The sequence below is a fragment of the Podarcis vaucheri genome (genome assembly GCF_965113315.1).
Source record: "Podarcis vaucheri genome assembly, chromosome: 11".
NCBI lineage: Eukaryota > Metazoa > Chordata > Lepidosauria > Squamata > Lacertidae > Podarcis > Podarcis vaucheri.
Genome location: NC_138749.1, coordinates 65,421,080 through 65,430,797, shown reverse-complemented (window position 1 = coordinate 65,430,797; position 9,718 = coordinate 65,421,080). Strand labels below are relative to the sequence as shown.

The window sequence follows — 9,718 nt, the reverse complement described above, 5'->3', positions numbered from 1 at the left end:
AGAATAATTGTGACTCACAGGGTTTTTTTTTTAAAAAACAAAACTTTTGTGTCAAAGTCACAGCTCTTCATATTCCTTAGCCATGCCAATAATTCATATTGTGTCCAGATATCTTCCCTCTTGTACTGTTGAATCACAGAGCTGCAGAGTTGGAAGAGACCTGAGGGACCTGAGGGTCATCTAGTCCAGCCCCCACCGATGCAGGCATCTCAGCTCAAGCCTCCAGGACAGATGGCCATTCAGCCTCTGCTTAAAAGCCTCCTGTGAAAGAGAGAATCCATCACCTTCTGCTGTCAAACAGCTTACTGCCAGAAAGTTCTTCCTAATATTTAGCATATTGCAAAAAAGTGTGCATAAAAAAGTTTTATTTGTTAACCATTCTTGGAGAACCTGGCGTCCTTGATCTTTTTGGAAACCATCAGCCTCAGTCAGCAATGAAGTAGAGTCCAACAATATTTGGAGGGGTACAGGTTCCCATGCTCACTTCTGCCATGTCCAACACATGCATTGCAGTACTTCATAGGAATGGTGCTCTGTACAGAACAATATCCATCTATTTGTTTCTGTTACTGTCGATTTTGAAAATCCATTGGAAGTTTTCAAGGTCTCCCTCTAATCACAGGGCTTGGACTTTTTTATTTTTTAAAAAGGATCAGCATGGTTTGCTTTAATATTATACCATATTACCTTCCAGTCACTAGGAAATGCTCTTACCTCAGCTTCCATCAGACTGATCAACTAGAATTACAATATAACCCCCGCTATAGGTCAGGGGCACTACAGATGAATGAGTTTGGCCAGCATGTTTTAATTTTTGCATTCATTCAAGTCAAGCACTACTGAATTGAGAAGGCTGCATGTATAGGAAGTAACAGGGATTGAGATGGAACCAATAAATCTGTTCTTATTGAGACCCTTCAGGGTTTCCAGTCATTTCAAAGAAAATGGAAGAATAAGGAGTCAGAAATTTTGTAAATGTTTAGGCAGAGTTAATGGCCAGGCAGTGTTTTTGTTTTTTTTAAAGTAGTAGCTTTTAAAATTGTATCAATTTAAAGTGCATAAAAATTGGGCACGTCAGAAGTCTAATTAAAATAATAAATAAGATAGCTCACCGCAACAGTAAGAGCTGTTTGACAGTGGAATTTGCTGCCAAGGAGTGTGGTGGAGTCTCCTTCTTTGGAGGTCTTTAAGCAGAGGCTTGACAAACATATGTCAGGAGTGCTCTGATGGTGTTTCCTGCTTGGCAGGGGGTTGGACTCGATGGCCCTTGTGGTCTCTTCCAACTCTATGATTCTATGATTCTAACCTAGAGGCCACAGTGTGCCAAACTGCAATGATGGGTAGGATCTGTGCCTGTTAGTTGACTTGATCTATCTACTATTATGTCTTATGGTTCATCATGTAGACTTTAATATAGTTTATTTTTAATGCTAAGTTTAGAGCATCAGGAAATGTGTTTTAGGAACCTATATTAATGTGTTTTAAAGACTGCATTCATATGAGCCATAGAAGCACACCATGTACTAAGGTTATGTTTGCTGTTTTATATTTGAAGTGTACAGTGGTGCCCCGCAAGACGAATGCCTCGCAAGACGGAAAACCCGCTAGACGAAAGGGTTTTCCGTTTTTGAGCTGCTTCACAAGACGATTTTCCCTATGGGCTTGCTTTGCAAGACAAAAACGTCTTGCGAATGTTCCGATTCCCCCCCCGCTTTCCCCCCTTTTTCTAAGCCGCTAATCCGCTAATAGCCTTTTAGCCGCTAATCCGCTAAGCCTTTAATAGCCGCTAAGCCTTTAATAGCCGCTAAACCGCTAATAGCGCTAATCCGCTAATAGGGTTGCTTCGCAAGACGAAAAAACCGCTAGACGAAGAGACTCGCGGAACGGATTAATTTCGTCTTGCGAGGCACCACTGTACATTAATAAAAAATTGAGATAATATTTTCAGTCTGTTTCTTGGGTCTGTTAGCAAATCTGCATGGTCCCTTGGGTTGTTTTTAAAAAAATCCAAAACAGAGCACACCTGTCCAGGTAAGACCCTGACACATAGAGGGTGAACCTTACATCTTTGGAACTCTTTGCCATGGTCAGATCCTGCAATGCTGGCAGGTGAGGAGGGGGAGATGCAATGTATGTGCAGCCCAGGAGTCGTGTATGGCTTGTGGATTCATTCTCATTCTCTCTGCTCTAGATGTTGTTGGGACCGCAGCCTCCCTCAGCCCTGGCCAAAGGCCACCATGCTGACTGGGGCTGGGGGTGACCAAACAGCATCTGGGGACCCAAGGCTGGGAAGTGGGGAGAGAGCTAAATGGGGCTGTGCATCAAAAGCCTTTGGCTCCAGGGGAGGAAAGGGAGTCTGTCGGCCTCAGTGGGCCTTGCTGCACTCTGCTTTGGCCAAAGACCTCCCTCTTGTTAGAGAAGCACCGATCTACCCGTGAGGCAAGGTGAGGCAAGCGCCTCAGGCAGCAGGATCCACAAGGGGGGCAGATCCAGCCTCCAGGAAATGCAGTGCTGCTGTGGCTGCTGCGACACATTCCTTGGAGGCTGGATCTGCCACCTCCTTGGCAGCCTGCTGGCCCAATCCTGCCTCTGCAGCATCCTCTGGGGAAATAGGAGGCTCCTGCCCTTGTTCCCTAGGAAGATGTTTATTGCCCCCTTGTTCTAGAGGAAGAGCGACACTCACCCCTTCTTCCACAGTGGGGGATGGGCACCATTTTGTGGTTTGCCTCAGGTGGCAAATTGTCTTGGGCCAGTCCTGTGTTAGAGACTAAGAAGATAAGTAATGAAAAGCCTAATCAGAACTGATCACCTTAGCTCTGCTACAGCAGCATATGGCAGATTTCTGACAGCTGAGTGGCATATGAAATGGACTTGACCCAACACTAATAATTATTTCCAGTCGAACCCTTAAGCCCCAGTCCCATGTGACAGTTGTCAGTCAGAAGCCTATGGAGCCTTCAACACTTCGCCTCCTGGCATTACAGTGTCACCTCTCTCTTAAGTGGCAGCCATCCTTCAGGGGACTGAAATGAGGCATTCAGTGCAACTCCTGCACACTTTGCAATCACTTTCAAGAGATATATTCACGCCCAATGATGCTCGTTTCTGAGGGACTAATGCAAACTGATTCCCACTGCACTGAAAACGGTTCAGACCCATGGAAATGACTATGATTCCATTATGAATATGCAGGCTATAAATTAATTGCTCTGAGAGGCTGATCTTCACTGCTGGCACTTATTTTAATTCTGAGGAGGACTGTAGCTCCCTGGTAGAGCAGGCAGGCAGGCGCAATCCCTGGCATGTCCCAATAGGGTTGGGGACGCTTCCTTGAGAGTTGCTGCCTGTCAGAGGAGACAATGCCAAGCCAGATGGTCCAATGGTCTGATTCCAGTATTCCAAGGCAGTTTCCAGTATTCCTACAGATTTAAGAAGTTAGGCACTCCAGAGATTAGTAGACTTGAACAATCTTACAAAGAAGAAACTAAACTGAACTTCAAGATAGGTTCAGACAGAAGACTGGGAAGATATTTTTATTTAAAAACTGCCAACATTTAGCAAAAAAAGTACACTATTTTCCATTTTATACAGAAATACAATAACTTATAACTGTGCTTAGTATAGCCTGTCACTAGAACCATCATATATGAACACAAAAGAGAACCACATAAACATCCAGATGGATGTTGGAAGTGGAAAAATAATTTTGCTGACACAATTTTGCCACCACAATTTTTTTCTGTTAGATTTGGAAGACATTGCATAGGGATGGCTAGCGCTTCAGAACCAGTATGTAATATAGTTTTGTATTACTAGGATACAAAACATTTGCGGGGGTGGGGAGAAATCAAGGTATCATTTTGTGATCAGATCTCAGAAACTGTTTGGTAGCTGTTGCCCACTGTTGCTAACACCACAACCAGTTATGTCAATATTTTAAGCAGGATGAAGTTTATACTACTCTCCAGACCAAATGAGAATTTCATGAAATCACAACTCAGCAGCAATTCGAAATGCAAAACGTATTGAGAAGCAGGTTTAAGTGAGAATGAGTGGAAGAGGATACACACCCCTAGGTAGTTACGGTACTATTTCATAAGAACTTATGAACCTACACTAAACCTAAAAACATAGCCACCGTGTAAACCAGTGGAAGAACTGGCACTGGTTTATGGTGTTTAAAATATTGCACCAAAATGTGTACCTTGGATTTTGAGAATGTGAAAATATCTAGGCAATTCAACACATGTGAAAAAATATCACTACAATGGCATTTTGTCCATGTAGTTATGCCCACATGAAGTGTGTGCTAAGCAACACTATAGCATAACAAACATTTCACCCTTGAATTGGATCAGTGTGGCCAATTCTTTCCATTGCATTTGATGTAATACAGGCTGTATTTGAGGCACCAGAAACAGATTCTTCTGTGAAGCAGCTTCCCCTACCCAGTAAACCAGGAGCAAAGCTCCCAGGAATAGGGCAGGATGAAGGAACTGGATACACACAGCTTTTATATTTGAACATAACTTGTAACTTTCCCCAATTTTAACTGCCCATCCTCAAGGAAAGAGCTCAATTTTCAAAGAGAAAGTTCATGTAAACCTCTCTCTATCTTCTAAAAGGCTTTTCAAGATATCTGAAAGCCAATGAACATCCAAAACCCCACATTAATTTGGAAAAAATAGAGGGTAGTGTGATTTTTAAAAATGGAAGAGTGGTGGATAGACAGAAATAAAGTGTCATTGAATACTGTACAACCAAGTAATTTCTTTGTTGCCTTGAATGCACAATGCACATCAAAATTTGTTTGTGATTGTATATCCTGCTACAAGTTGTCTAATATGACTTGCCTGTGAAAATTGCCAGTTCTAATCTTGGCCAACTATTCCAGTTGTCCAAACATCTTAAGTCCACTGCAATTCCAGGCAGAAAAAAAGTGGACAAGCAGACACAGAACAGTCATGTTAACTAGTTACCCATAGCATTTCATCACAAGCTCCTGGATACAAGGTTACCCTCATGCTGGAATATTTTATTTTTAAGAATAATGGTTTGCCTCCCGACCACAACCACTCAACATGATACGTAAGCCATCCAGAGAACCTCTTGACTGCTATTTGATTTTGGGTATCGGAAACCCAAGCCACATCACATTTCACCTTTGCCTTTTCCCCTTGATGGCAGTCTTTGCTGGAGAGTTCAGTAGACAAAGTGTACAACAAAGCAAGGGCAAATTGTATTCACTTCATTTGTTCTTAATGAATAGGATAAATCATATATTTTTGTTCACTGTTTTACAGTACGAGTCTCGTTTAAACCAAGAGCAAAGGTGACAAAGGTCTGATTCTGAAGTAACTAAAAGCTCCTGTTTTTCCTACTACATAAATTTGTCATAGTAAGCCTCACCCTCAAAAACTCCATCTCTCCTTTCACCATCAAAGATCAGAGGACATGAAATGTGTTTAAACTATGTTTTGATAACAAGTAAGCATCTGAAATCACTAACCCTGGTTTCAAAACAAACCACCATTCCCTGAGCTTTGCCATGATGGGTGACAGTGGCTTGTTTAAAATTGCAAGGGAAAGGAAAGCTGAAACTACTCAAGCCAGAGGGGTCACTATGGCTCATTTACATAACCATGGTCTCCTCTTACATCTGAAATGAGCCTAAGGCTTGTTTCATTCTAACTTCCAGTACATACAACAAATAAAGAAACCCCACGCTGAAATCAATAGAGATTGTGCAGCAACAATGAACTTGTGGATTGCATCCATTAGATTGTTTTGTAAAAGCTAGCATATGTAAACAAACACTAAAGAATTTACCAGAAGTCATGCTGTATTGGCACTACAACAGGAAATGCCTCTTTCACAAAGAAAACGCAGGTGGGACATCAGGAATATCAGGTATAGAAGGCAAGAAAATGCTTTTGAGCCTTGAAGAGATGAGTGCAAAACACTTATTCCTCAGGTGCTTCATGCTACTTACGTATTCCGTTTACAGTTTTACACAATGGAATATCCATGCTTTTTCCATCCAAATATTTACTGAGTTGACTAGGGTTACATGTGTCTGTATAATTCCCCAGGTGTTGCTATTGTGCATCCTTTGCTTATTTCAAAATTTAAATCTAACCAATTTTAACTCCCTTGTATCTCTACAACAGTATTCCATCGTTATATCTCTTGGCTTCAGGCATTATTTAGTCAACCTTAAACACTGTTAGGCTTTGATCCTAAGCACACTCACTTGGAAGTAAGCCCACTGAAGTTATGGGACTTATTTCTGAGTAAGCATGCCTAGGACTGTCATGCAGACTCATTAATTTTGGCTGAGTCATGCTAATAGGTAATAAGCCTGCTCCAGATATCAGTGGGTATTATAATGATTTAACTAGAGCAGCAGAAGAAATTAATTTGTGCTGTTAAATAGGATATTGTCACAAGTCCCCCTCTCAAGAACTCTTAGTTGCAAAGAGATATTTGGCAACCTATAAGGACAGGCCCACAGTTTACTAACAGCTATTTTCATTTCAAAAACAAAATAAACCATATGTTTGCAGAACAAGAGCAAAAGGTGGATTTTTAAAAGCTGTTAACCAGTTACAGCATTAGTTAGATGGCTAGATTTTAAGAGACTATTATTATGCATTTAGCATTTAAGTATTTACACATCATAGGTTATATAGTGGTAAAAAAGGAATCTAATGCACTTGATATTCTATACCCTGAGTAAAGGAGCATTACAAACTAGAAGTCACAAGAAGTCTGTTCCCGCTTTGATATATACTGAAAGCATCAATGACCACAAGCTCATTTCCATTGTTTGATCATTATACAGCACTTGCATTGTGGAAATGGCAGAAATACCGTACTTTTCGCTCCAAAACATGCACTTTTTTTGCTCCTAGAAAGTAAGGGAAAATGCCTGTGCGTGTTACGGAGCGAATGCACGGATCGGAGCCATGGCTGCCGTCAGTCAAGCAAAGCGGGAGCCCTTTACATGCTCTACGAGGCTCTCACTTTGCTTGCTTTAAAGCGACCTGGAGCAGGGGAGGAGGGAGGGAAGGAGAGAACGACTGCAAGGAATCATAAAACCCACTGACAAATACCCCTTCCTCTTGGTTCATGTGGGAACCAATGACACTGCAAGCAATAGCCTCCAGAAGATCAAAAGAGACTACGAGGCTCTCGGCAGGAAATTGAAGCAACTAAATGCACAAATTGTCATCTCATCTGTCCTCCCAGTTGAACGACGTGGCCCAGGGAGAGAGGGGAAAATAGTGGAAGTGAACAGCTGGCTTCGCAAATGGTGTAAACAGGAACGGTTTGGATTCTTAGATCACGGACTGCAGTTTCTTGAAGATGGACTTCTGGCAAGTGATGGGCTGCACCTCACAACGGTTGGGAGAAATGTTTTTGCCAAAAATCTCAGAAACCTCATCAGGAGGGCTTTAAACTGACTAATGTGGGGGAGGGAGACAGTGCTCCTGAAGGTAGGAGCCTATCAATTAATGAAGATGATCATCCAAATGTCATAGACCAAATGGAGAAAACAGCACACGGACCTAGTGGTGGGAGGAAAAAATCCTTAAATAAGAGACACGGGGGAATGATTAATGGACTTCAATGTCTGTACACTAATGCGCAAAGCATGGGAAATAAACAAGATGAGCTTGAGCTCTTGGTACAGCAAACTAAATATGACATAATAGGCATCACTGAAACCTGGTGGGATAAGTCCCACGATTGGAATGTAATAATGGGGGGATACAATCTATTTCAGAGAAACAGACCAGACAAGAAAGGAGGAGGAGTGGCGTTATATGTCAGGGATGTGTATACCTGTGAAGAGATCCAAGATTTAGATCCTCAAAGCCAAAGTGAGAGCATTTGGGTCAAAATTAAGGGAGAGAAGAATAACAGAGACCTCATTGTGGGAGTTTACTATAGATCCCCAAGCCAAACGGAGGACATAGATGATGCCTTCCTGGAACAGATGGCCAAGCATGCAAAAGGAAGGGAGATAGTAGTAATGGGGGACTTCAATTACCCGGATATTTGTTGGACGTCAAACTCAGCCAAGAGCATAAGGTCAAACAGATTCCTCACTGGCCTTGCAGACAACTTCATTGTCCAGAAAGTGGGAGAAGCAACAAGAGGAACAGCCATTTTAGATCTGGTCCTAACCAATGTTGATGACCTGGTTAGTGGGGTAGAAGTGGAAGGATCATTAGGCGCGAGTGATCATGCTCTTCTGAAGTTTACTATACAGCGGAAAGGAGCAGCCAAGCATACTAGGACTCAATTTCTTGACTTTAAGAAAGCCGACTTCATAAAACTTAGGGAAGTGCTGGGTGAGATCCCATGGACAACAATACTAAAAGGAAAGGGAGTTCATGATGGCTGGGAGTTTGTTAAGAGGGAGATACTAAAAGCACAACGTCAGGCAATACCAATGAGACGGAAACATGGAAGGTGCCTAAAGAAGCCAGGGTGGCTATCTAAAGAACTTTTAACTGAATTAAGATTAAAAAAGGATGTGTACAAAAAATGGAAAAGGGGGGAAACCACCAAAGAGGAATTCAAACAAATAGCCAGCACATGTAGACACAAAGTCAGAAAAGCTAAAGCACAGAATGAACTCAGGCTTGCTAGAGAGGTTAAAAGCAACAAAAAAGGCTTTTATGGGTATGTCCGTAGCAAAAGGAAGAACAAAGAAACAGTGGGGTCACTCAGAGGAGAAGATGGTGAAATGCAAACAGGGGACACAGAAAGGGCTGAACTCCTCAATGCCTTCTTTGCCTCAGTCTTCCCCGTAAAGAAAACAATGCCCGACCTGAAGAATTTGGAGCAAATGATTCAGCAAAGGAAACACAGCCCAGAATAACTAAGGAGATAGTACAAGAATATTTGGCTAGTTTAGATGTATTCAAGTCTCCAGGGCCAGATGAACTGCATCCAAGAGTATTAAAAGAACTGGCAGATGTGATCTCAGAACCACTGGCAGTCATCTTTGAGAATTCCTGGAGAACAGGCGAAGTCCCGGCAGACTGGAGGAGGGCAAATGTTGTCCCTATTTTCAAAAAGGGGAAAAGAGAGGACCCAAATAATTACCGCCCAGTCAGTCTGACATCAATAGCAGGGAAGATTCTGGAGCAGATCATTAAGCAAACAGTCTGTGAGCACCTAGAAAGGAATGCTGTGATCACCAATAGTCAGCATGGATTTCTGAAAAATAAGTCATGTCAGACTAACCTGATCTCGTTTTTTGACAGAATTACAAGCCTGGTAGATGAAGGGAACGCAGTGGATGTAGCCTACCTTGATTTCAGCAAGGCATTTGACAAGGTGCCCCATGATATTCTTGTAAAGAAGCTGGTAAAATGCGGTCTTGACTATGCTACCACTCAGTGGATTTGTAACTGGCTGACTGACCGAACCCAAAGGGTGCTCATCAATGGTTCCTCTTCATCCTGGAGAAGAGTGACTAGTGGGGTGCCACAGGGTTCTGTCTTGGGCCCGGTCTTATTCAACATCTTTATCAACGACTTGGATGATGGACTCAAGGGCATCCTGATCAAATTTGCAGATGACACCAAACTGGGAGGGGTGGCTAACACCCCAGAGGACAGGATCACACTTCAAAACGACCTTGACAGATTAGAGAACTGGGCAAAAATAAACAAGATGAATTTTAACAGGGAGAAATGTA

The 9,718-nt window shown here is 42.3% G+C and overlaps 1 long non-coding RNA gene across 1 annotated transcript in view; it reads left to right on the top strand.

Moving 5' to 3' along the window:
- Positions 1–1,919: 1,919 nt before the first annotated feature.
- LOC309514638 overlaps positions 1,920–9,718 on the top strand; it is a 31,814-nt gene continuing 24,015 nt past the window's right edge. Inside the window, exon 1 of the long non-coding RNA XR_014212100.1 lies at positions 1,920–6,874. This is a non-coding gene — a long non-coding RNA (uncharacterized lncRNA). The remainder of the gene's footprint in view (positions 6,875–9,718) is intronic.